Raw genomic sequence first — 25,799 nt, 5'->3', positions numbered from 1 at the left:
AGGCCATTTAACTTGAAAAATTTTATCATACCTTACAAGGTGTATATCAATGAGCCCAATCAGGAAATTTTCTGACTGGAACTGGAAATCAACTTGTAACAGAAAGGTAAAGGTCATTGCAATGACATTATCCTTTCTTGGCAGAAAAGAACCAAAAATGCCGAATAACTCAACACAGCATTGTGAAAAAGCATGTTTCCTCTCTGCAGATTTTTTTCTGTATTTGTTCATTTGTAGCAGTATTTATAATCCAACAAACAAAGGCGACAGGAATAAACAGGTTAGATTTTTCAAATTATGGTTTTTTTTAGTGAGGAAAGAAAAACTTCCCAGAACACCATGCCAAACGATCTCATTTAGATTTAGGTCCAGACTTTGACTAGACCTCTACAAAACTTTTCTTAAACAATTTAGATGTGCTTCAGATCATGATGCTTCTGCATAAATTTAAGGTAAGCTGGATATTCTCCTACAGGATGTTCTTCATATTTTTGTAGATTGGGAAATTATGTGTTGCTTTATCAAAACTTTTTTGCCTGTTTCATAACTTCAGGCAGGTTCATTCAAATTATTTTCTTGATCATAAATTTGTTTTTCACATTTGGACTTTGAAAAAGTTTTTTCCTTCATAAATGACATACCGTAATAATTTAAAATGTGCATTTTGCATTTACTCTGGTTTCCTGTACCAGAACCTCACTTCAAAGGATCATATATACCCCTTTAATCAGCAGAAGCATTGGTTTTGGGATTAGACATGAAGGTAAAGTGTTTTGCAGTAAGTTACAGGATTATAATTTAAATGAGGTCAATATGCTGTAAAAAATCTGCAGTGAAAGCAACATAGCCTGAGTGTGTCTCTGCAAAGGGCCTCGTTGCAAAGATAAAATCCACATTTTAGTACTTTTGCCCAGTCTCCTTAACAGTTAAAACTGACAGCATAATAACTACCTTAAGCTAAAACCATTAAAGTGGCGTAGCTGTGCTGCTGTTAACACGTCCAGGTCGAATATCATTTACTGCAGCTGCTACCACCTGCAACCCAAACAAGACAGTACTCGTCTAATTGCTAAGTCAAAATATTCACTTTTGACCAGCTGCAAAAAAAGAAAAATTCAATGTGCAATTTGGTAAAACCCAACTTTTTATATGTATATATACTTCACAGCTTTCGCTAACTCTACATGCACGCTCTTCAACATGCATACTTCTGCCGGCCCTCACAGTCAAGAGTCTACACGACTCCCTATAATCATTAAAGATGTCTGCATGAAAAACATGCCTGCCGGGTGGGCAGAGAAGCGGAGCGGTGCCTGAATCAGCCCAGGCATGCGTTAAAACAAAGTGGCCTCTCCTTCAGAGCACATAGCAACACAGACAAACACACGCATACACGCACACATTCGCAATGCTGAGTCCCCCTCAAAACTTCCCCCAAACACACACACAGTCTCATAGAAACGGCCATACACAAATGAGAATACTCTAGAACACCTATATCTATCCTATTTAAACAGTAGCTGGACTCATCCTCCATATGAATGCACACAGAAGTCCCTCCTTCAAGCATGGCCAGTATGAGAGCTGCATACTAAAGAAGGAACTGCTAGCAGGCTGACTCAAAGCAAAGCAACAGTGCAAGATTAACTGCAAACTAACATGTCCTGCCTGGTGGAGACTGGCTCATTCCCTGTAAATGGTCGCATTATTTCTTTTCCCCCAAGAAGCTGTGTTATCTCAAGAGATGAAATTCCCCCACGTGGTCCTCTCTATTTGTATAAATTTCCATCCCTTATCAGTAAGTTTGGACGAAAGCATCCTTGTCAGCTCTCCTCCTCTGGCAACACACACATAGGAATGGTTGAGTCTGGTCATGTGACCAAACAGCTCTGAAACACTTTGACCTTCACTGTCATCACTCACACCTGCCTCAGTAATGGCACACTACTGTCGTAATTACGCACGCTGACCATGACTTTAAAGGATTTATCCAGGCGCACCAGACGGAGCAGAACATGGCATTAATCAGGAGCTGCTGGTGGCCAAGTTTAAGTAGGGATTAGTGGCTGACCAAAAATCCTGTGCACCGAAAAAAAAAGGAAAGAAAAGACAGAGACAACTCACCCAGAATCATGCTGTGTGGGTTTGTGTTGCCTTTGGTATCCCCTGGGGTTGGCAGGTGTTTCCCCCCCACTTGCCCGAGTCTCTCCTGCTTTTGCCGAGAGACAACAACAAAAATGCTCCAAAAAAACCCCCAAAAAATAAAAATTCAGAGTCGTCCCCCCCCCTTCCACTCTCCGGAAAGACGCAACTCAGAGAGGCAGTGCTGGATGTGGAGACAGACTGCTGTTGCTGCTGCTGCTACTGCTGCTGCACATGTCGTCCCTTGCGCCTGCCCTCTCCAGGTGAAAGACTGTGTGTGTGGAACAGAGAGCCCGTCGGTGCTCTTGTGAGTGTGAGTGTGGATATGTTAGTGCGCGAATGAGGAGGGGGGGGGATCCAGTGTTTCTGCAGCGGTGGCTCAGGTATGCCTGAGGACAGTGTGAGGAGCAGAGGACGGTGAAGGGAGAAAGAGAGAGGAGAGCGAGGGGGGTAGGGAGGTTGAGCCTAAAGTGTGACAGCCAATCACAAGGGGGAGGGCTACAGAGCCCTGATCTTCTACTCCACAGCAGCCAAGAGGAAATGCAGTGGTCTCCAGCAAACAGCTGACAAGCACTTTCCTTTCATCTGTACCATTTCACAGGAGGCTTCAAAAGAAAACAAAAAAAACTGGGGAACGTCCTCCTTGCTATGTAAAGGCAGCACCTGCTTTGGTCTCGCACAGAAAAACACACACACACCTGCACCAAAACGCACACACACACACACACACACACTCTCTTTTCCCAGTCTCACTTTCTCTCTGCTTCTTGTTTTTGGGGCTGGGTATAACCTAAAGGCACCTTACATGCCTCTGCTCTGATTGGTGGCAGACTTGGCCAATGGGAGCGACGGTACACACTTGTCATCATGCAGAGTGGAAGTCATGAAGGAGAGTGATAGGTACTTTTCCTTGAACCTAAATAAAGAACCACAGACAACGTATATATGAATTTTATGATAAAGCTTTTGCAAAAGGAGAATTCTCCGGAACAGCTTCTCCAAGCCGTTCAGAAAGAGTTCTGATCTCCTTCCACCCGAGCTCCTGTTTTATTGTCAAAGAAAAACAGCCAAGGGGCAATTAGTAAAAACAACAGAGGTCGTAAAACATGTAACCTAAACAACCAGCAACCCATTTCCAGGTGTGATAACTAATCTGCGATCTGAGCCCGGTTCAAATCTCGGTCAAGCTGTTAACAAAACAAAATACGACTGCTCACAGGCAGTTTAGAGGGCTTTCTGGTTGATAAGAATTTAGGGTCTGAGAACACAGAATTAACAGGCAAGCCTGACCTCCAGGTCAGAAGATACACACAAGGAAAGAGAACACTTTAATTAGACTGAATTTCACCTAAAGTAAAAACAAAATGATAATTCCGAAAATTCTCTAACATTCCCCCCTTTTTATCATTTTACGACATGCGTGTAAACTTCATGCAAAAGCATAGAAAAGAAAAAAGAAAAAGAAGAAAAAGAAAACAATAAATGCAAGAGTTTTTTTTCTAACCTAAACAGAAAATACAATGAACAAATGAAATATAAAGTAATAAATGAAAAATAAAAGAAACAGCAAAAATCAAATGCAGTTTTTCTTTCATCCAAAACACCACTTGTTTTCACATTTGTAGGAGTCATTCAGCAAATGAAATCATCTGTTTATTGATTACAGAAATTCATCATTGTTCAGAAAATCATCTGAAACTTGGAACAAGTCATCTTCAGTCGACTCATAAGACTGTTTTAAATCTTCCAGCTCGTATAGAGCGTCAGAAATAGTTCCTCCAGTTCCTGTTTCGTCAGGTACATAAGTACAGCACGTTGGGCCAACGATTTTACAGACACCTCCTTGAGGGGCAGTGAGGAAGTCCAAGACAACACGATTTTGCATAACCATGTTTCTCAGTTCAGCCAGTTCTTTCATGGTGCCATTGGCCAGCTGGTATGTGATGTTGATTAGTCGCAGTAATCCGTACCTGTTTATCTCAACGTGGTCCCGAATCTCTCCTAGACCAACCCATGGAAAAAGGCTTTGCATGAATTTTTCTCCACCGTTCCAAATCCGGAATTCCCATGGAACTCCAGTATGTGTTGTGAGGCCTCCCATTTTTTGACCTCTGACGTAACTGTTCGTTTGGAGCGGGTGTGTAGATCATTCTGTGCTTTCCTGATGAATGCAATCGGGTTGATCAAAGGAACCACAGCACACAGTCCTCCCCAATTTTTCGGCAAGAACATGTATGCTTCATTTCCACATATGAAGTACCAGTCTGCCAACATTCGGGAGCCATAATCTCCTGGCACTATGGCGCTACACAGTGTTGTCTCCTGTTTCCTCTTTGTCTTATGCGTGATGTTGAAACTCCTCTCCTGAAGCAAGTTGTCACAGTCTGGGTTGTCCTTCCAGACTTTGCAGCGTGGAGTCGTCTCTTGACCCCTGCATGCTGTGCAGGTGATTAAATCCTGTGTCGGTTTGCAGTAGGTGTAAACTCTGTTACACAAATTCCAGGGCACCGTCCCTAGAACAACATGTCCATTATTATAAACACAGTTCCCTAGAGATCCTGGTTTAGCTCCTGCTAACGAAATGATCTCTGGTATTTTCCATACAGTTTGTTGAGATGACGAAAAAGGAAGTACATCATCTGCAAGTGAACAATTTAAAGATTGAAAGAGGCTTCACAGCCTCTCCCCATCCGGAGGTCAACTGAATAGTCCTCCTCACGTGGTCTGTCTCCTCTTAGGGGTGGGATACGCCGTGGTCTGGTGCTTAGAACGTAGAGACACATCTGTTTGTCGTCAGTAATGTTACCTGGTCGTAGACCTGAGTTATGTATGGAAACCGGCATCTGCGCACACACGTAGCAGTTCACAGCATGTCCCTCATAAGCGGTTCTATTCATCAGCTTCCACCACAGATTCGTACTGTAGTCATGCGGATGAAGCTCAGGCTCGTTTCCTTCTCCAAACATCAAAGATACAGCTGTCACAATACAGTAGAAAATTCATCTGGCATATGGAGTTTCCATTACTGCTCGGCGTGCAGGGATGTCAAATATCCCCAAACTAAAGGAGTGAGAATCTTAGCGTTTCTTCACCGGGTTCCAAACGAACTACAACTATAATGTAGTCCCCCTGTTTACCCCGGGAGCTTTTTAAAAAGCTCTCCTTCCTCTCTACTCCGACTTTAGGGATCAAACATTCTCTGTAGCTTGCAGTGACTGAGATGAATCCATGTGGGTCTTTCAGCAATCTTTACGGCTGTTGGTGTGGTCATCAGCACCTGGAACGGTCCTTCCCACCGTGGACTCGCCCAGTTCTTTCGTTTGATGACCTTTATGTAGACCCAATCACCTTGCTCGATTGGAGTGGCCTCCTGTACAGGAAGAGAATCAGAAGGCAGTAAATTCGCACTGGACACTTCCTTCAGTTTGAACGTCCTAATCATAAAGTCTGCCAATGTCTGTTCTTCGTCAGCTTTTTGTAAGTCTGGAGCAAATAGAGGCAATCTGTAAGCTCTCCCATGAATTATTTCAAAAGGTGTTAGACCATCAGCTGTCGGGGTGATCCTCATATAAAGTTTCACCAAATCTAAGCATTCAGGCCAGGCCCACTTTGTGAAAGTTCAATAAAATCCATATGCATAGTTTGAAATGGATAAGATGGTTTCGGGAACCTGCCTCGTTTTGGCCTTATGTTTCCCTGAGAATTATATTTCACACAGACTGGACATGCAGTACAAAAAATTTTTTAAGTAAGAATTTAAACCATATTGTGAAATGCTGTTGTATTATAGTTTCCATCCCCCCTGTTGACACATGGCATTGCCCGTGTGTCACAATTGCTGCCGCTTTAAATAAAGATTTAGGAAGGACTGGTTTGTTATCGACTTCAAAAATGTTCTCATCATTAATTTTCGCACCCTTAGTTATCCACATCCTTTTTTCAACTGTCGGTGCGTTATCCTGCATGTCTTTTAGTACTGCTTTGTCTATCATTTGTTGTTCTCCTTCAGTCTGTGCTGAGAAAGCTCCTTTCCCATGCTTCCCTGCTGCAGCTTCTTTAGCAATTTTATCAGCTAGTCTGTTCCCACTTGAAACTTCATCTTTTCCTTTTGTGTGAGCTGCGCTTTCACAAACTGCTAGTTTTAGCTGGCAGTTTTATTGCTTTTAGGAAAGCTGTTAGCAAAGAGGCATTTAGTTAGAGATCTTACATGTGGATGTTGTTAAATTCATCAAGGTGGATCACTTCTGTTTTACTCCTGACAGATGGCACAACTAAGAGATGGCTCTTCTGCAGAATATTGTTTTTACTTCTTTCAAACAAAATGACCATCCTGAAATTAAACCAAAATCTCAAAACCTTTAATTCAGTATTTCTTTATAAATTTGATTATCATCAATCAAACAAACCTAGACTAAAGGTTTTAAACTTTAGTCTAGAAAATATTGCTCTTATTCACAATCATCAGTTTGGAGTAACCAATTACTTAAAATCAAAGTTTCTTTCAACCTTGTATTTTAAAACAGCTGGCAATTTATTATTATTAAATTTACGGAAACTTCAAGAAATGTTCAATATGTGTTAACATTTTTAATGTGTTAATAATTATCTTTAGTTGTCAGGATCCTATTTTAGGTATCGTGCACATTTTAAAAGAGCTATCTCAGACATGTGGTAGAATCCAGCAACTTCCTGTTGCTGGAACACTTCACCTATGCAGATTCATTCATAGAATAAAATTCTAAATTAACTGTTCAAATTTAAATCCAACAAATACTTTATGTTATATTAACACTTCAGTATCAGTTATTGTCAATGCTCAAAGATATTTAATTCAATTCCAAACTAGCATGTATTACCAGGATACTTCTTCAAAAAGGAAAGAAGAGAAAAAAACTTTTGCAAATCATTTTTGGCTTAGACTCTTTGATGATTTTTAGTTGGTGTAATTTAGTGGCATAAGTTTTTTGTTAGGTCTTTGCTGACCTTTTAGTAATTGCAGTTTTCCCTTTAGGTTTCCCAACCTATGGCTCATGGACCCTAAGAGGATCCTTAGCAGTGGTCCTGCTGTACAGGACTCAGAGTTTACGGGAACAAACTGAAAGAATTTGTCTAATATTGAACATAAAAGCCTCTAAAACTTTCTTTTCTGGCTAGATAATATGTGAAAAGGGTTAGTAAGAAAGCAAGTCTTCATTGCAATAACAGTGTATAACAACAGTATGTGTGATACACTTATCTTTTGATGTCTCCTTTCTGTCCCATTTCTCCCTCCTCCTCTTGGTTCTGGCGTCGCTGGGGTGCAATCCTCCCTCCCCCCTTTAACTCACTCTGCAGTTTCTGGTGTTGGATCTTGAGTTGTCCAGACTGTCCCTCTGTCAATGTCCAAACATCTCACAAATGAAACAAGCATCAAATAGTTCAGTTTGTTGTCTTCGTCTCTGAAGCACATTATCTTTTCCTTCTCCACGCTGATATCAGGGAGTAGATCAGTGGAGATTGTAAGAGTTCAGTTGCATTTTAGTGTCTGGATGTGATGGAACTCTTCTTTGTCTTCTTGATCGGTGTCAGAAGCTGGTGATGAGGGAGGGACTTCATCTGATCCATTGCAGGACAGCTTCGAGTTGAGGTCAGAGGTCAGATGCACCGCAGCGAGGCTCAGACAGAGGAAAAAGAAAGATGCAAATAGGAGTCAATGAGGGTTTATCTTTCTTTTTGTGTTTTTTTTATTTCTAAATATCTCATGTATATCTTTTCTCTCTTTTGATTTTATAGTTTTAGCCACTTATTACCCAACATTATTTATATTTTATAATTCTAAATCATTTAGAACACATATAAACATGAAACATGTTAAACCTGTAATCTCTTTATATTCTTTGCCATGTTAGATTTTAAAATGTAGACTGTAAGTTAATTTAATTAACTTAGGTCGAGTGAACATCTTATCAGAGACCAGTGAATTACTTAAGTTTGTTGATCCTTAATGCTGAAGCTGTGAAGCCAGCGAGCAGCCCTCCTCTCATTTTGGAATTTAAGTGAGATATGAGGCTGGATAAAGTCCAGGTCGGTACCATACTCTGATCGCTGACCCCTCCAGACATACAGCCAAAGGATCATAGCACCAAGTTGGTGTTTTAACCTTTTGTAATTATGCTACCCAGTAATCTATGCAGTATAAAACCTTGTTCTCTGAGAAGAAATGTTTTTTCCTTTTTTTATTGTTTTATTTAATTTCTCATCAAGTTGTTTTTGCACCTGTCAAAAATCATTTACTTAAACTTCCCTCTTTAGGAAAGTCATAACTCCTTTTCAAATCGTAGACGAAAGTTGTCCACATCTTCGCCAACTTTTTGTTTAATTCCTGACAGATGACTATAATTTGCCCTTTTACGAAAATTTGTTCTAACTCTCTCACACAATCTTTCACAGCAACATGAATTGTAACACAAACAGAGACACAAAACACAAAACAATTAGTCAGATTTGTGGTCAGTCAAAATTTCATCAGTCACCAATTTTCAGTCAGTCCTCATCATTTTCTTTACTCCAATTGTTTATCAAATTTTACTGAAGCTTCAGGAATTTTCCAATGTTTTTTTTTTTAATATTTGTCATGTTATAATTTAATTAATTTTTAAACTCTAGTCTTTAGGAACCTGTTTTAAATAACTTGTGCACATTTAAAAAGAGATATCTCAAACTTATATTAAGATCTAGCAATAACCAATAATTTCCTGTTGTCTGGTACCAGTTTTTAACCTAGCGCTTATTTCAGACCTACACACCATGTGTTTAACTTTCAACACGCCATCTACACCGTACTTCCTCTTCCATTTAGTCAGGTACATTACGTTTCCTGGCTCCATCTGACACATAAACTTTCCATCCCCTTTAAGACTTTTCTCCTTCCCTTGGGAAGAACCTAATTTTTACAGTGTTTTCATCACAATAATTAAACCTAGAGTGAACTCTATAGAACGAGGGATAGGAAGAGTGGAGTGGTGGCATCTTCTTGTTGCTGTAATTCTCGCTTCCCATTATTTAAATCACTTGCAATTTTAGCTTGAAAAATTTTTTTGGTATTTTGTGCTTTCTCAGAGAAAGTGCTGTAAATCAGCGCTCAGTGCCTTCTGAAAAACAGGCTTCTACTTGGAGCCTAGCTTCCAAGCGGTTTTTCACTTTGGATCCTAATTCCGAAGGCAGAGAGGTTTACTCCCAGAGAGAGAAGCACCATTCACTCCTTCATACACACACATCAACAAAGCAGCAGACAAAAACACCAATATCAACACAGCAATAACAAAACAGTATTACAAACTTCCTATCTTACGTGAGGACTTACCCTTAAGGAGCGTCCTGTAAATAAGGCGGCTCTAAAAGCCGTTCCTTTTGCCTTTAGTTGAAACTCAGTCAACTGGGACTCCAACCCTTCTTTAGTCAAAATAATATTTGACAAGGACTTTAACCTTTCTTTAGTCAAGCTGGTATTTGACAAGGACTCAAACCTTCATTTAGTCAAGCTGGTATTTGACAAGGACTCAAACCTTCATTTAGTCAAACTGATATTTGACAAGGACTCAAACCTTCATTTAGTCAAACTGATATTTGACAAGGACTCAAACCTTCATTTAGTCAAACTGATATTTGACAAGGACTCAAACCTTCATTTAGTCAAACTGATATTTGACAAGGACTCAAACCTTCATTTAGTCAAACTGATATTTGACAAGGACTCAAACCTTCATTTAGTCAAGCTGGTATTTGACAAGGACTCAAACCTTCATTTAGTCAAGCTGGTATTTGACAAGGACTCAAACCTTCATTTAGTCAAACTGATATTTGACAAGGACTCAAACCTTCATTTAGTCAAACTGATATTTGACAAGGACTCAAACCTATTACGAATTTAAGCTTCTAGCAGGACTCACATCCTTTTGTTACGGAACTTAAGCGATCAGTGTCTCGTGAGGACTCCGCCGTCCTTTGTTTTAAAATTCACCTACGTTTCTGTAGTTGTCTGGTTGTCCAGTCGGATCTCGCCACTCCGCTGGCAGACAAAGTCGGACATGCGTAGCTGGCCCAGCGAAGAATTTGCTTCCTGGTCTTTCTTTCCAGGTCCAGTTGACTCTGGCCGCATACACGGATTCAGCGCGTCTTCCTCTGCCTGGCAGCGGGGAGGAGAGATCCCGGTTTCGCACCAAAATGATAGGTACTTTTCCTTGAACCTAAATAAAGAACCACAGACAACGTATATATGAATTTTATGATAAAGCTTTTGCAAAAGGAGAATTCTCCGAACAGCTTCTCCAAGCCGTTCAGAAAGAGTTCTGATCTCCTTCCACCCGAGCTCCTGTTTTATTGTCAAAGAAAAACAGCCAAGGGGCAATTAGTAAAAACAACAGAGGTCGTAAAACATGTAACCTAAACAACCAGCAACCCATTTCCAGGTGTGATAACTAATCTGCGATCTGAGCCCGGTTCAAATCTCGGTCAAGCTGTTAACAAAACAAAATACGACTGCTCACAGGCAGTTTAGAGGGCTTTCTGGTTGATAAGAATTTAGGGTCTGAGAACACAGAATTAACAGGCAAGCCTGACCTCCAGGTCAGAAGATACACACAAGGAAAGAGAACACTTTAATTAGACTGAATTTCACCTAAAGTAAAAACAAAATGATAATTCCGAAAATTCTCTAACAGAGAGACAGAGCTTGACTGAAAATGCCATCTCCCTCTCATTTTTCACATTCACCCCCTGTAAGAGCCCAGTCTCCTACATCTGTTTACAGCACTTGTTCTCCACCTCTTCCCTCTCCTGCCCTCCCCTCTCTCTCTGTCCTTTGACTCCACACCTATGTGGACTTGTTAAAGGATTAACCTTTTATTTGTCCTTCCCTCCTTCCATCTCCTGACCCTTTCAAGCAAAGTTAGACATTTTATCGTCTGAGCTTTTGTCAGAGGGATTGGAATTCAGACAGGGAGAGCTGTGGGGAAGAGAGGAATGGTGGGTGGGGGGGATGCCAGGGGAAAAAAAAAGAAGAGATGAAATGGGAAGCGACAGAGCGGAGGAAGCAGAAAAAGGAGGGGGAGAGATTAAACTAAACACAAACTGACAGAGGGATGAAGAGACGTGGAGACAAGAAGAGACGACCAGAAGGAAACGCAGACAAAGAGAGAGGAAAGCTGTCAGAGCCAGGAGAGAATTAAGCAGGACCTCAGCAAGGCATTCACTAATTGAAGAGGAGCTTCACAGACAGTTGTTTTATGGTCCAATTCCACCACACTAAGAAGCCACTCAGAAAAATGTCCGCTGTCATGTTCCCGAACTGCTTCCTCCTTCCAGTTTCTCCTTCATGAAGGAGAAATCATAGGACAGCTTGGGAGAGACGTTTTCTAAAATCACAGCCCCGACATTACCGAATAGCTTGGTGCGTTAGAGAAGGCTTAACAAAACTGTCAAAAAAACTAATCCCCTTGGGCTGGCCTGCTTGCAAACACAACAGATATAACCACGTGAGCCTGAGGCGACAGCAGAAAGCTGTCTGATGTTTTGCTTTTTTATTTTCTAACTGTATTCTCCCACTTTCATTCTCACGCTCTCAGGCTGAGGCTGTGAGTCAAAGGATGTTGGAGTGAATACTAAGGAGATGGGCTGACACCTCCAGTACCTCTCTGTGAAGGAGCTCCGCTGCATACCTCCATGGTACCTTGGAAATGACTTCAAACCCCTTGAACCTGAGTGTGTTTTGTTTTAATTATATGAGATATACAGTAGAGTGGAAGAAATGTATGATGATGTATGATTTTTAAACTTTTGTCAAATAGAATTTAGGAAATTATGCCATTCAGTGTGTTTTACTTTGATACCTCAAAATCAATATAGTGAAGTGAATTCCCTTTAGAAGTCACTTTATCACCAAATTAGAAAATTCAAGTTCAATTCAAATTAAAAAATACTTCATTGGTACCAAAGGGAAATTAAATAATGAAATGATGTCAGACTTATGCAGTCCTTTTCAATCCTCAAAGGGTTCTCAAAGACGCTTTACAATAAAACCAATCATTTCCATTTGTGCACTGATGATCAGTGGCAAGCTACTGAATTGCTGCCACAGCTGCCCAGCCTGCCACAGGCTTCTGCCATCGGCTCTTCTGATCAACAGCAGGCAAGGTGGATCAAGCTTCTTTCCCAAGGACACAACTGAGGTGGATGGAGTGGGAATTGAATCGTCCACCTGCAGGGCAAACTCTTACTGCCGTCGCCACCATCGCGCCCGAAAAGTAAAACAGGAAAAAGTCCACCTATGTAGTGTAATTTCAGTATCAATCCAGCTGTTCTGTGTTTCAGGGATTTGCTACAGTGAATTAGAAAAAACTTTAAAAGATCATCTACCTTGGTTGTTTGTTTTTGGTATGAGTGAAGACATTTCTGGAAATTTTTGTTAAAGGAGAAATTATAAAATAGTTTTTGAGAAACTCTTATTGTCTTATATTAGCAAGGTGGAGCAGTTGGTAATACATTTCCTTTTAAGCCAGAAGGTCCTATGTTTGAATAAAGGTCTGGAGTATTTCTACATAGATATTTTATGTTCTTCCAATAGTCAAGAATCATTATTGTTAGTTAGGCGTGTGTGTGTGCGGGGGTGCACACACACACGCTATTGCCCAATGACCACTGATAGGCACCAGCTACTGCATTACCTTTGACGGCTGGTATAGATGATGGGATGAATAGAAGGAAGTATATTAGAAACTTGTGTACACATGGTCACTGACTCTAATCTTCCAAAGTTGTTACTGTAAAGAAACCACAAGACGTCTTGTAAGAAGAATTAAACTAATTTTGTGGACCTTCTCTCGCAAAACACTGTTTTTATGGAAAGACACTGTTTTATGGAAAAAACACCACATCATATCATACTGAACACTCTGTATTTGGGTGAAACGTGATTTTACAGAGTCATACAGGAGGATGATATTCTTCAGCATGGACAGGAACACTGCTCTGAGTTATTTGACCAGAAGACTGATCAAGCTAAATGCTGGGCAGCTTCTGAAGCATCAGTGAATTGCAGTTCTCATTTTGGTCCCTGCTCCAACACAGCTGACTCAAGATCTACAAAGGCTTGGAAATATTCCATCATTTGATTCAGGAGTGTTGAACCAGGAACAAATCTAAAACATTATGACACATCCTTCTAACTACAGTCATTACTGTGATAGAAGCTCAAGAAGACATGAGGCTAGGTCAGATGTTCACCTTACATCAGATCAACAACCCTAATAATTGCAGCAAAATGTGAGTGTCAATGATTGAAATGCTTTTACTGAGAAAACATTTTGGAAACCATGCATCATTTTCCTAGCACTTGACAATTCTGCACAAATTTGTGTAAGTTCTTTTCATAAAATTCAATGTTTGGCTGCAATGTGAAAAAATGTAAAATGGTTGAATTGTTTTGAAAGACGCTGTATGACTTTGTATGTAAACAGAGGCAGACTTTAATGCCACAAACACCCAATCAGACTTATCAGAGACTGTATAAAATCATATGACAAAAAGCTCCTAAAAACAAAGCACCTGTAGATATAAATATGCAAATATCACCTAGAATCAAAGAGAAAAATATCAACAGTCCCTCATCAGCATTTTGGGCAACCGAGCAAACATTTTGTTGAAAAGAACAGGAATTCAGTGTTCTGCAGGAACTGAGAATATGCGTTTCTCTAAATGAGATGCAAGCAGGTGGGATGATAGTTAACATCAAAAAAGCTGTGTGTGTATGTTTCTCTGGGCATTCAAACTGTGTGTGTAGAGGTGTGTGTGTCTGTGTGTGAGAAAGAGAGAGAAATAAAAAAGAGCTGAGATAGGGTTTCTTCATTAGTTGTGTTGGTATCAATAATTCAGAGCTGGTCCTTGTTGGCGTTCAATGGGCCGAGGGCTAATGTGCTGTCAGGCCAACAGGGGCCCAGGACTGAGCGCCACTTTAATGGATGTCATGATGAGAGGGTGAAATTGGAGCATGGGTATCCTGTATCATCCATAGGCAAGAAAACCGGGCAAGGAAAACGCAGGGGAGGAAAGTCAAGGGACAGGGGAAGGGTGAGGGTCACTGGGGAGGGGACAGAGGAGATGACTGGGTAGGTAGAAGAGCAGGAAGTTGGTAGATGAATGAACTGAGATCAAGTACAGAAGGTGCACTACTACCATATAAAGAAACAGGTAATAATAATCAAATTATTTAGAGGCAAATACTGCTTATACAATTCAATAGCATTATTTATTATTACAAATATTCTACATTATTTTTATTTCTATGTTAAATATTACGGTTTATGCGGGGTTCTCCAACCTTCCACAATGGTTTTCAATAGCTTTGGCTGAGGACCAACTAATTTAGATTTAACAGCAAATACAGGTTTTAAGGATTTTTTTTTCAGTTTGTCATGGAATAATTAAATAATGTCAGTAAAAGGACCAGTAATTTTTTTCTGGATTTACTTTTTCTACTTTAGGTTGGAAACTATATACTTTTTATACCTACGATTTCACCGATCGTATATTTAAACGATGGGATGAAAATTGGTACAAAATGTATCAATTTCTATTTTTATTTTTCTCTTCCAGAATGGTGGGGTTTTTTTTAATCTATAGCATCTATTTACCAAAAAATGATAAACAATTATAAAGGTCATGTGACCTTTATAATTGTTTAGATTTATAATCTAAACGTGTTTTATTTTACTCATTAGATTGTAAAGACTGCAGACTCCTGGGACATGTTTTAGAAGTTTTAGATATTTCTATCATTTCAGAATTTTCTCAATATAGAAATATGTTTTCTCAGTTCTTTAATTATTTGATTTATGTGTCTATTGATTTGTATTCTCTTTCTCAATGGGGTCTTTGCACGTACGGCGCTGACGTCACATCCGCATGAGTGAAATACAGAACCGCTGTGTGTTACCATGACAGCTAGAAAAGACAAAGTCATATTGCAGACATAAAGCAATACTGCGAACATTGTTGTTTTCCTAATATAATCGGCTTTCAAAGTTTTCATGGACCCTGAATTAAGAAGACGGTGGCTCGTAAATATTCACTGGACAACAAAATTTGCAACCTTCACCTCACTCCGGATTAGCTTCTTCAGCCTAAAACTACGGGGGATGATAAATAAAGGAGCAGTCTCCTGTGTGAATCACATCTGTATTCAGCCTCAAAGAGCGAGTGTATGGGAACGAGTGGGCAGACAAGAGCCAAACAGCCGAGCAACTGATCTGCCTATACACACTGCTGTAAACACCATGCCATTCCAGCTCTTCACAAGAAGCATGCAAACGTAATAAAACTAAATAACATGGAGACCTTAAGGAACAAGTCCATATTTTTCCAAAAGTAACCACTTTGAACCTGCACAGTCAGCTGAACTCGAACTCTGAAACTATGGGGCTTGTTGTGTCATTCCCCCGTCACATGGTCTCTGTTACAATAAACACATATAATATACTTGAAAATAAGTACAACGTCAAGGAAAAACATTGTCCGTTAGAATTGATTAAAATGTTTAGCTACTTAAATAGCACAATTTTACAAGAAAAATGTCGAGAATAATGCCTACTAGCATAAGCTAAAGTTAATGTTAGCTACAAAGTTTAAAGAAAGTAAAACTCCCCTTAAAATCCTTCTCAGCTTACTTGTTGGGGCTTTGGATCGATGTACATCATTAATTGTCACCTTGGGCAAGTCCTGCAAGCACCTATAGCAGAGATGGCCAACCCTGGTCCTCGAGAGCCAGTGTCCTGCAACTCTTAGAGGTATCCCTGATCCAACACACCTGAATCCAAGAGCTGAATCACCTCCCAAGTGCAGTCAGGTTCTCCAGAGTCCTTCTAATGACCTCATTATTTGACTCAGGTGTGTTGAAGTAGAGATACATCTAAGAGTTGCAGGACACCGCTCTGGAGGACCAGGGTTGGCCACTTGACCTATAGTGTAAAATGCCATTCTTAATAGACCGAAGCGACTGAGCCGCTTATGCCCGAACACGGAAGCTGACGTGCAAGAGCTGCGCTGTGATAGACTGGCAACCTATTCAGGGTTTATACTGCCTCTCATTCAATGACTGCTGGAGAAAGGCAGCAGTCCCTCATGATCATTCATTCATTCATTCATTCATTCATTCATTCATTCATTCATTCATTCATTCATTCATTCATTCATTCATTCATTCATTCATGGATGGATGGATGGATGGATGGATGGATGGATGGATGGATGGATGGATGGATGGATGGATGGATGGATGGATGGATGGATGGATGGATGGATGGATGGATGGATGGATGGATGGATGGATGGATGGATGGATGGATGGATTTCTGTTCACATGGATTTAACCTGTGAATAAGCTATGTGATATATTCCTCTGTATGTGGAACTTTCTTTGTAATCAAAAAATTTAGTTGCTTTAAAATTCAGCTGCAATTTAAAGACTCCTCATTCCTTTTTGAGGAAAATCCTTTGTGAGGATTTTAGATGTGAGAATTGAACCTGGGCAATTCACTGGTGTAGATTTTCAGTACCTTGACTGAACAACAGAAACAAAATGCTTAAGAGAAGTGAGTTATTATACACCTGACCTGAAGAACTACCTAGTTTTTAAAACAGCTACAACAAACTCTGTAGATCCTTTGGTGTTGTCCATGTTTGTGTTAGGTGGGGAAATTTGATCAGAGTTAGCTGTCATCTATCTAAATTTCTCCCTGAGCTGCAGGATACATGAGTCACCTCCTCATCCACCCACTCGCAGTCATGTATCAGACATGCCTATTTTGACTTTAAGTGCTGCAGGAACAACATATTTAAACAATTTTAGTTGACGTAGTTCTGATCTTTATGTCTATTGTTTAACATAAAGTAAAATACAGATTTTTACACACCAGTTTTATTCCTGGAAAGTCGAGGAAAGTGCTACACTGGGTTTACAAGCTGAGTAAGTTTGCTGCCCTCTATTGGTCCGATCAGGTTAACACATGAGTAAATACTATGCTCAGGAATTCCAAGATTTCTAAAATTATTCCCACAGACCAGTGAGACTGATCCCAGCATGTAACCAAAGAAATATTTTATTTTCTCATAGTCAAGCTGACACTCTTAAGGGGAAACAAGGAACAACAGAAATGAGAAAACACTGGTTATGCCCCTTAGTCAGAAAACCGTATATAAGCAGGAAAAGTCACTCTGCAAAAGAGCCATTGTGGGTTAATAGATCCTGCTACCCTCACTGAAACGTTTTTTTTTTTTTTTTATCAGCAGAGAGGGAGACTTTTAATTACCTTGCCGACAAATAAGAGTCTTTCATGGAGAAGTCACACTTGAAGGAAAAATGCAAACTATCCCAATAAAGGCAAGATATATCATCTTAAATCTCTCCTGTCAAGGAAACAGACTAAATGTGCATTCTCTAAAGGTCAAAAGACATGTTTTAACTTATTTCCAAGCAGGAGATTGAATTCTCTGAGAAATCACAACATAGATTCTGCTCATATGTCAGCAGCTACACATCCGAAAGACTTTGTGACTTTCCACAAATGTTTCTCAGTTCATTTCTCTTCTTAAATAGTACACTGACACATAGCCTGCACTATGACCATATATTATGCATTGGGTGTCTCTTGGCACTGCTGTGATGAATTTAGAGGTTGCCCATGAAGGTCAAAGGTCAGCTGAACAAGCAACATGTAATTCAGCTCTGCATGAAAACAAGCACCTCTCTATTCCCAATGAACTGGCCAGAGTCTGTAAGTCTGACATATATCAGTTTTCCACAGTGAGAGATAATTGTCCCACTAAATTTAGACTATTGATAAGATGTGGAAATGTGCAGGAAACACAGTCAGCAGGTTGAACGTTTGCATCCATGTTCAGCTTTTCCTCAGGAATAAATTACTGCGTTGCTGAAGATGTGACTGCTTGGTTGAGATTCAAAAAGGAAAATTTGGACAACAAAGAAATCTGTCACTGTGGCATTAAAAAGTAGTTGCATGATGTTCCTCAATTTGCAAAGAAGAACAAATCTGGCAATCCAAATCTACCTAGTGCAGAGATGTTCAGCATTGTTAAATGGTACTGAAGTGGATATTGACTTTCTGAGGTTTGCAGGGTTGGTACCCCTCTGAGAACATTCACAGTAAGTTGGAGAATCATCATGTCATGAAGTGTTCGTAGGGTGAACCAAAACTGCAAACAGGAGCTGGGAGTATTGATCATATTGAATGTTCTGAAAACTGAAAACTTAGAAAAATCACCGGTTGCACATGGATCCAGAACAGAACAAAAATGTAGGTCATGGGGAAATACCAGCAAGGAAACACAACGAGTGACTAGTGAGGAGTGAATGAAAGTGGCGTGATCAAATACTGGGAGAGTGAATGCTGGAACAATAGATCTGGGCTGATTGGCAAACTGATTGGAAGGAAATGAATCTAACAACATAGCAAAACAAAGAAACATGAATAAACCGAATAACTAAAAAGGACTAGACATTACAAGTAAGCATAATTAGAATAAGTAAGAAGGAACTGGAGTGAAAGTATAAACAAAGCAAAATTAATAGAGATAAGAACTAAAGACCACAAATAACAAAACCCATAACAAACTAAAAAAAAACAAGATCCTAACACATTAAGCATGCTTAATTTATATACCTTCATTTGTTAGTTTAGTTTCAATGGTTGTCTGAGTTGGTTTAAATTTTTCTTGAATAAAATTTCTCCTCATTTTAAACCTTAAGTCACGAAGACAGTTAGGGAGCCTTAGGGATTTCCCAGGATGTGCTGATATGTGCACAGGAGGGATTGGCTGACCTGTGAATCCACACTTGCCTGCAGAAATGGAGAATGTAGATGTTGACCGTCACATTCTCACACACCCTTGACATTTTACACCAGCGCTGGTGGACAGCATGTCCTTCTTCCTAGATGGACTCACAGCACACATTTACTGCAAAATCGCTTATATAATTCAAACATTTTGATCGCAAGACATGGAAAGTTATCTAAAGTAGATGTAACATTTATGCTCTAAGGTGATGCTTTATTTTAGTTTGTGAGAGTATTTATGAAGACAATGAAGGCATTTCTTATGCTCCCCAAATATCAACCTATTTTTAAAGCTCTGACATTCCTCACTTGAGTGAAAACCAGCATCAGTTTTCCTCACGTCATGCTTTAGTCTTTATTCTTTCAGACTTGCCTCAAACCACGTATTAGTTAATTCTATGTGATTAGAAAACAATATATTAGTTAAAGCTATAATATAAATTAATGAGACTAACTCAGCATGCTGGTACTTTTCAAAAACACTGATTTAATGTTATTTAAACCCTAACATCAATACAACCCCCTTTCGTGAGTTGGGCTGCACATAATCTTCTATCGCATTTCAGCCTTTGACCAAGCAGCAATGACATTTCCCTTTCTAAGCTTCTCTAGGTCACTAAGAGAACCCTTTCTTTATTTTTCTCCTCACCTCACTCCTCAGCTCTTTGAAAGAATCTTGGTCTGAAAACTGACCTGACCGTTGAATAAGCCTGATTCTGTGTTTGTTTTCACATTTCTGTCTTTATTCGCTAGGTGTTTCGGATCTTGCTAGTGAAACTTTTTAGTTTTCTCTCAGACACTATGAGATTATTATTTAAAATGCTCTAATAATTTAAGGAGTTTATGATGCTGTGCACTTTAACAAGATTGCAGAGGCCTTTGTAAGACATACGGGCCCATAGCATCACAGGTCCAACAGCTTACCTAACAATGAGCATGGTAAACTTTTCCAAATATTCATTATTTATTTTCATTCACTCCCATCTGGAGCTTTTGTTCACAAAAGTCCAATCTTTGTCTTGTCAGACCAATCAAAGTCCCCCCACAGATTTATATTTGTGAGGGCAGAAGGGTTTTATTCTGGCATAGTTCTTATGGTTATTATGGAAACTTGGTAATCATAGTTTCGTCCAGTTAGTTTCAGAAATTTTCTGTGATCTCAAAATGGAAAAGTAAATGTCGATTAAAATCTATAGGTGTTACCAGTGGCAAATCTAAATCAAGTGCTTCAGGAAGCACAATTTTGAAAAAAATTATACTAGTGTAAGTTTCTGCTCTTCCATTAAAAGATTAATTTGCCTCAGTCATTTCAACACATCTTTACCAGGCATGCCAATAGTATGGCCAGCACTTCAGGCATATTTTCTTGTCAGCACAAAACCTTCTGAGACCTGTCGGAACAGGAGAATTTTTGCAACGTCAAAAAGATTTTGCTGCTCAAAACTTGATTTTTTTTTTTTTTTTATAAAGTAAAGAAAACTCCTCAGAGAGAAAAAAGTGTGAAATGTAATGTAGAAACCACATGTCGACACACACACAAGGATTGGAGGGTGACGGAGTTCATCTCCTACCTGTGCTCCACATTGGCTACGTTTGATCCCCCGGTCCTGTGTGACTTAATCAAATGTCCAGTCCTTGCAAGGAAAAGATGGTAAACGTTTATAAATCCCTGCCCACCAGCAAAACTGTGTGGACCTCTACAAATGAAAGAAGAAAGCTCAAGTCCTCATTGATATTAAAGGTTTCCAGATTGGCACATGTAAACTGCAGGTATGATGGCTGTCCAAGAAGACATGTGGACATAGAGACGGCATACACATAGCTTCTGTCACCTCCCATCCACCTCTCTGCATCGTACCTCTCCCTCCCCTCAGTGTCAACTCTGTGTGAAAACAAACCCTGTGCAGGAGATTCCAGCAGCTTATCTTAGTAGACCTTAATAGGTGAGGGCAGTTATGTCAGAAGATTGTTTAATGCAGAAGCAGGGAGGCTCGAGGACCGGATATCAAACGTCTGTGAGGGAATGAGAAAGAAAATCGTGAGGAGATAAATAGAAAGCTGCATAGTTATGATCTGTGACAGAATCTCTAACAGTCCACATGTTGTAAATATTCCTTTTTCATCACATAATGGACAAAATGAAAAAAGTCTAGAGTTTCAAAGATCTTAGATCTCATAAACATGTTTGTCACACAAAGTTTGAAAAACAAACACAAGAATAACACTGAGAGACTTATGGAAAAATGTTGTGACACAGAGATGCAGGAATTCATAGGTGAGGCGCTACCTTCCACGAGATCCAAAAAGCACGGAGGCCGCTGACCTGATGACCAAACTCTAAACCGGCTGCTCAGTTCAGCCCTACACAGCATCACCTGTAAGAGTAAAGTAAGGCATTAAACCACCAACCCTGCAGCCATGCTGTGTCTCAGCTCCTCTGCAGTCTGGGAGGGGGGCGGTGGATGGGACACCAGCGTACAGCTGTAAGCACATTTCAGCACTCAGAGGTCTAATGGGTAGTGTTACAGAGACTCGTTGCAGACCGGCTCATCTCCATTTCTCACAGCAATAAGCAGGCTTGTAAAAGCTTACACTGAATACAGTTGAACCACTCGCTGTTTGGACTTGGTGTAAATATTTATCCTGCAGTTGTTTTAGCAGCATTTGGAAATCGCAGCTCATGCCTGAGAAGTCCATTTCAGAAAGAATAAAGTCCTTTGCAAAAGCATTCAAACCCTATAGACCTTTTCACGTCACAAAATTCAATGTATTGTGATATATTGTGAAGTGGACGAAGAAGCATACAGGTCTATAATTTGTCTTTGCAAATGAAAATCTAAAAAAAAAAAAAAAAAAACTTATTTTTTTTTTGATTTGTTGACTGTTACCAAGTGCCTTCAGAAGTGGCCCAATTTATTAACAACTCAGCTCTTTGAATTACATGCAGGTGGGATGAAGTAACGAATAAATCAATTGTTCAGATGCACATGCATTTTTCCCAAAACAAAACTGAACTGGAATGGCATTTTTTATTTGTCAAGCTCAAATGTATGTGTCACAAATGTTAAAAACTGTCATCAATATAAAAACTTTACAAGCAGTAGGACCTAAGAAGCAGAGTGAATTTTGTTTTCTCTGCTCATGTTGAGCCTCAGCAGTATTCTATCAGGCCAAAATTGAAAACATCTGTGGAGTTGTGCAGGGCAGCTTGAGCAAGATCTACACCAGGGGTGTCAAGCTCCAGTCCTCAAGGGCCGGTGTCCTGCAGTTTTTAGATGTGCCACAGGTACAAAACACTGGAATGAAATAGCTTAATTACCTCCTCCTTGTGTAGATCAGTTCTCCAAAGCCTTGCTAATGACCTAATTATTCTATTCAGGTGTGGTGCAGCGGAGGCACATCTAAAAGTTGCAGGACAGCGGCCCTTGAGGACTGCAGTTTGACACCCCTGATCTACACACAATACTCCTTACTTTGAGAGTTAATTCTATGTTGGACTGAGCCTTGTATTGCTGGAATAATGGAAAATGTAGATGTGCTGACGACCAGGTATATGACGTTTGACAAAATGTACAGCCATGCTCTGCGGGAGCAGAGTTTTAGAGACTAGCGTTTAGAGAGGAATGCAACTGCACACCTGAAAAGGTAGGAAGGTCTTGGTTTTTTCAAACTGCTCTGGATGGGTTGTCTTAATCCTTATGAAAAAAACAATAATGGAAATATTAGTTTGCAGCTCTTTGTAATTATTTAAGAATGGAAACACAGAGTTTTTGATGATTACTACAAGAGGATATTGTCTATGGATTTTACACACTTACAAATGTAAATTTACCCCAATTTGAAAAAAATATTAGCAGAAGCAGTTACTGCTGGTACTTCTAGTTGTTCTATAGACATACTCAATTTTGCTTGTGAAACACAGATGATCAGTGATTTAATCCCTTACTACTTGGGACAATGAAAAAAGTCTGGAAAATACTCATGTGACTAAATGACATTTTAGTAAATTCATCAAGTAGAAAACATATACAATTATCTTGTCAATAGTTTAATTCACAATTTCATGAAAGGATCATTAAACAGGTAGCAAAAGTTTAGTTGACATCAACAGCAACTCAAATGCAAACCAATCAGTGTTTACTCCACCCACTGACTTTGGGTAAAGACCTCTAAAATAATTATAGATGCCTTAAAATGTGGAAGCATGAAATTAAGAAAACATTTAACCTGGAAGTTGTGTACATTTCCAGTATATGTGCACAACTGTATGTACATTTCCAGTTTACAACTTCCAGGTTGTGTATTGGAAGTTGCATTTAAGAAAAACTCCTGCCAAATCCAATAATATGATTATGTCCTAACATAACACATTATGAGCCATCCTTTGATCCAAGTCATTTACAGCTTCTGATTTATAGTTCAACAGGTGCAAGTTTCAGACGCTTCCCTTCGCCCACCCGGCTCATAGCATGATTGATGAGCTGCCAACACTTGACTTCATGAGTAACGTTCTGTCATGGAAGCTCACTTATTCAAAGGGAAATTATTGCTTTATCCCCACCAAAACTAATCCGGATGCGCGTCTTTTTTTTTTTCATTAATGTTGTTTGAGTTATGATTTCAGCTTTCTTTTTCTTTTCTTTTTTTTTGTCTGTTTAGATGGCTAAAGCTGGTTTTGTGCACTGCCCCAGTGACAATGAACCAGACGTTGCCTGCTGTTTCTTCTGTCTGATCGAACTCGAGGGCTGGGAACCAGATGATGATCCATGGTGAGGAAGACGTACATAATCCTGCAGTCTTATGAATCTACAATCCTGCCTGCAAAAGATGAGACTAACAGGACTCTTGTCTTTTACATAAACTTTACTGCTGCGGTTCTGTTACCTAGTTTTAGACTTGTGACCACATGAAATTTTCCAAATGGATGAAAACTTATAAAAATTTAATCACGCACAAAAACTTATTGCCTTTTGTTTCAACCCATCTAAAAAATTTATTCTTTTCTATGGAAAACCAGAGAACAGAGCAATATTCTACAGGAAACATTAATTGGGATTGAATGGCAGAAAACAGAAATAAAGTCATCTCAGATGAAGCCTCTTTCAGAATATTCAAGACAGCTGGGGGAATTGATTCTTTAGATACAAAATGTGATGGTTTATATTAAACCAAAGTGAGGTTACTTTTTATCTAAGAGGGTTGGTTTACTTGCGCCTTGGCCTAAAAACATGAATGAATGAGGAAACCTTCGCCAGGAGTAACTTTGCTCTTGGAGAAGAATGTTGGGGATGAACAGTAGGGGTCTTTGGGTCAAAATCAACCAGAAGAATGCAGATATTTAATTGATTTCTTTCACTATACTTAATCTATTAAACTATATGCCATTTAAATAGCTGACAAAATCATCCAGCAACAAAGAAAAGAAAACTTGTGAAACAATACAAACTTTTTGTCTGTTTCTTTTGATTGTTCTAAAACATTGTTTTTCTTATCAGGTTTGAGCACACCAAGCGCTCACCCACTTGTGGATTCCTATCCATGAAGAAAGCAGATTTCACAGAGCTGACCGTGTCTGAATACTGTCAACTGGAAGGCGAAAGGCTGAAGATCTACATTGTAAGAGATTGTAAATGCAATATGCTTTAACAGGTACTTCTGCATTTTTGGTTGTGAATATTGTTTGTCCTTCTCTTCAGAGGAAGATTTCTCATAAGAGGATGGCATACTTGCGTGACGAGATGGATAAAGTGCTTGATCGCCTAAAATCTCAGCTGGAGACAATATAATAGCTGTTATTCATAAATGTAAAGTATAAATGCCAAAAAAAAAAATGTTCCTGTGAAAATGCATTTTAACTAATAAAGTTTTAGTTTGCAGTACTGTCTCTGGCCACACGGTGGGGCCTTTGAGCTTTATGTATGAAATCGCACAGTGTCAAAATGGGCTTCACAGAATTCTCAATGGTAAATCTTGTAAGTGTCATCTGATATGAAAGCCTACATTGAGGAGGATTACAATGTGGGCTATATTCCCCTGTTTCCCCTCAAATACTTACTATTTTCCTGAACACACCACCATCTCTACCACATCTTTTCAAACCTTGACCCTAGACAGATGGCCTGAAGCCCCTCCTTTTCAATACCAACTGTTGCCCCAGTAACATCTGTTACATATTCGGGGACAGTGCACACTAAGAGGCCTTGCCAGGACACTTATCTTGCCCTGTGAGGGAGTCCTGGGTGGGAGAAGTATTAGAGGATGTTTCTGTTTCCAAGGGAAATTGTAGGAAAGCTGTTTGTGCAACAAATCCCAGACTGCACTTGCACAAAGTATCACTGTTCGCTCTGGAGTTTGCAAATGTAATGGATGGGGTTCTGGATTAAATTTGCCTTTCCTTCTCCAACCTTCCACTGTTTTGGATTAATGTCTAGTGTAACACTGGCCACTGAGCCCAGATCAGCTGCTTAATTCTCCTTGATCCGCTCACAGCAGAGCAAATTGAAGAGAGTATTTTTAGATAAAAAAAGTAAAATGCCCCCTGGGTGATGTAACAGTTCTAATGAAACTGATGCATTGGACTCAGGAATCTATTCCTAATTCTGTTGTGAAACCCTTTTTTCAAGCAGTTTTTGTCTTTTATGTCAAAGTTTGTCTTTGCAGATTTCTACCAAGCACCAATTCATTAATGCTGTTTCCCCAAGTGCTACCATATTGTAAAAACATTTTGTAAGAAAAAGAAAAGGGGTGAGGGAATGCACTGCATTCCAGTTGTGA

The 25,799-nt window shown here is 39.6% G+C and overlaps 2 long non-coding RNA genes and 1 pseudogene across 4 annotated transcripts in view; 1 reads left to right on the top strand and 2 right to left on the bottom strand.

Moving 5' to 3' along the window:
• LOC122833752 overlaps positions 1–15,565 on the bottom strand; it is a 35,904-nt gene extending 20,339 nt beyond the window's left edge. The window contains exons 1-2 of one of the 2 annotated variants that reach the window (XR_006371050.1): positions 10,146–15,565; positions 2,125–5,512 (exon numbers count right to left, since the gene is read on the bottom strand). This is a non-coding gene — a long non-coding RNA (uncharacterized LOC122833752). The remainder of the gene's footprint in view (positions 1–2,124; positions 5,513–10,145) is intronic. The other variant, XR_006371051.1, reaches the window with a different exon arrangement.
• Positions 1–25,799, bottom strand: part of LOC122833757 — a 105,371-nt gene that overhangs the window by 41,603 nt on the left and 37,969 nt on the right. The window lies entirely within an intron of this gene.
• Positions 22,423–25,647, top strand: LOC122833722 (annotated as a pseudogene).

Source organism: Gambusia affinis, linkage group LG01, assembly GCF_019740435.1.
Source record: "Gambusia affinis linkage group LG01, SWU_Gaff_1.0, whole genome shotgun sequence".
Classification (NCBI taxonomy): Eukaryota; Metazoa; Chordata; class Actinopteri; order Cyprinodontiformes; family Poeciliidae; genus Gambusia; species Gambusia affinis.
The sequence above is the reverse complement of the archived record's forward strand: the minus strand, read 5'-3'. Positions and strand labels throughout refer to the sequence as shown.